Here is a 2,892-nt window from a genome sequence, read left to right on the forward strand (position 1 = left end):
AATCACAATGCAATACCAACTGACACATATAAGTACAGCTACCATCAAAAATAAAATAACAACAACCCAAAACAACAAAAACCCAGAAACAACAAATGCCAAATGTGGAGAAGTCAGAACTTTTGCACACTGCTGGTGGGAAAGTAAAATGGCACAGCCACTATGGAAAACAGTAATCACCATATGACCCAGTAATTCCACTTCCGGGTATATACCCAAAAGAAGTGAAAGTGGGAATTTGCATAGATATTTGCACACCCATGTTTATAGCAGCACTTATAATAGCCAAAGGTGGACAAAGCCCAAATGTCCATCTACCGATGAATGGATAAGTAAATATGGTCAATACACTCAATGATATATTATTCAGCCTTAAAAAGAAAAGAAATTCTAACACATGCTACAACATAGATAAATCTTGAAAAGATTATGCTAAGTACAATAAGTCAGACACACAGAAAAGCAAATACTGTATGCTTCCACTTTTATGATCCACCTAAAGCAGTTAAACTCATAGACACAGAAAGTACGTTGGTGATTGCCAGGGGGTGGGAGGAAGGGAAATGGGGAGCTATTGTTCCAAGGATACAGAGTTTCACTTTGGGATGATAAAATAGGTTCGGAAAAGGATAGTGGCAGATGGTTGCACAACAATGTATTTGTACTTAATGCCACTGAATTGTACACCTCAAAGTGGTTAAAATAGTAAATTTTCTGTTACACATATTTTACCAAAGTGAAAAAAATAGCAAATATTTTAAAACTACATTTTCTTTGAACTGTCTTTTACATCCTTTGTCCATTTTCAATTCGGCTGCTGGTTTTTTGTTTAATAATTTATGATAGCTTTATATATTACCCAAATTAGCTTTTTGTCTGTCATGTATGTTGCAGATCTATTACCCCAGTCTGTTGACTTTTGACTTTGAGGCATTTTTCTCTCATAGAAAGTTTTAATTTTTATGGAGTTGAATGCATCAGTCTTCTATTCAATGACTTCTTAATGGGTATGGTGTTTCAGTTTAGGATGATTAAAAAAAAGTTGTAGATGTGGATAAAGATGGTTGCACAACACTGTGAGTATACTGGATGCCACTGAACTGTACATTTAAACATGGTTAAAATGGTAAATTTTATGTTATGTATATCTTACAACCAAAAAAGGGCGAGGCTTAGATGTTTCTATGTTAGGGGTTTGAAGTACCTCTAACATTTATCCCCCTCCAGGACTCTAATTTATAAAACACCCACACAAGAAAAGTAGATATTGACTTCACAAATCTCCATTGTACCTTACAGTCCCCTCAGCAGGGACTGTCTGGGAAAGCAGAGCTGGAAAAAGCCGCATAAACTTGAGGTCAATCTGAGACCTCCCATCTCCTACTCTGGAACCTAATGGAAGAAGCATGCATGCAGGCTGACCTGGAGAGATGAGATGGGGTAGGCAGAAGAGTCCTCCCATTAGCCTAGACCTTGAGTGCTCTCACATGCTCTTAGGAATGCATCAAACCAAGAAAGCAAGCTAGGAGGGTAACACACCTGCCTGTACACAGGGAGTTATGAAATGTCTGAGCTGAGCAAGTGACGCACAAGACGACAGAATCAGTATGACCTTTACACAGTGACCTGGCTTAAATAATTTCAGGCTCTCATTAACCAGGTGAGCTCCTCTTTCTCTCTGAGGTAGGTAAACTAGAGGGAATGAAGTCGGATTTTAGGATAATGGAAACGAAAGCCTGGTAGTAGTTCTTCTAACTCTGTTATAAAGTAAAAAATTAATTCCCTTTCTCAGGGCCCAAATGTTGGGTAAAAAAAATTTTTCTTCGTCATCTCAGTCATATAATGAGTCATGTAATGAGTACTTTAGCAGAGCAATACGATCATGATTGCTTACCCTTTCTCTGCACATTGTGTGCTTTTTCAATTTTATAAGATCCAGTCGTCTCATCACTAGAGGTGACAACTTACCAGCCGCCCTCGCTCGCTCTCAGGGCCTCCTCGGCCTAGGCATCCGCTCTGGCCGCATCTAAGGAACGCTTCAGCCTGTGGCTGCGCCGTGAGGGCCCCTCTCTGGGGCTGGCCGAGGTCGGAGCCGGCTCCCTCTGCTCGCGGGGAGGTGTAGAGGGAGAGACGCGCGCGGGAACCTGGACTGCTGCGCGGCCCTCTCGGGCCGGCGGGGGGGGGGTCCGGGTGGGTGCGGCCTCTGCGGCCCCGCATTCCACTCGGGGTGGCCGGCCAGTGCCTGCTGGGTTTGATGGGGGGATGAGTTCCCTCTGGGCTGCCAGAGTGCCCGGGCTGGGTGCCACAGAGTCCTGCCGGGAGTGCCAGTGAGAGGTGAAACCGGCTGGGCTTCTGGGACTGGCGGGGACTTGGAGAACTTTTCTGTCTAGCTGAATAATTGTAAATGTACTAATCAGCACTCTGGGTCTAGCAAAAGATCTGTAAATGCACCAATCAGCACTCTGTGTCTAGCCAATCCGGTGGGGACTTGGAGAACTTTCCTGGCTAAAGGTTTGTAAAGACACCAATCAGCACCCTCAAAACGGACCAATCAGCTCTCTGTAAAATGGACCAATCAGCAGGATGTGGGTGGGGCCAGATAAGGGAATAAAAGCAGGCTGCCCGAGCCAGCAACTGCAACCCGCTGGGGTCCGCTTCCATATGGTGAAAGCTTTGTTCTTTTGCTCTTCACAATAAGTCTTGCTGGTCCTCACTCCTTTTTTTTTTTTTTTTTTTTTGAGACAGTCTTCGCTCTGTCACCCAGGCTGGGGTGCAATGGCCCGATCTCAGCTCACTGCAAGCTCTGCCTCCCGGGTTTATGACATTCTCCTGCCTCAGCCTCCCGAGTAGCTGGGACTACAGGCGCCTGCCACCTCGCCCGGCTAGTTTTTT

The sequence above is a fragment of the Rhinopithecus bieti genome, unplaced genomic scaffold (assembly GCF_001698545.2).
Source record: "Rhinopithecus bieti isolate Rb0 unplaced genomic scaffold, ASM169854v2 scaffold_31734, whole genome shotgun sequence".
Lineage (NCBI taxonomy): Eukaryota > Metazoa > Chordata > Mammalia > Primates > Cercopithecidae > Rhinopithecus > Rhinopithecus bieti.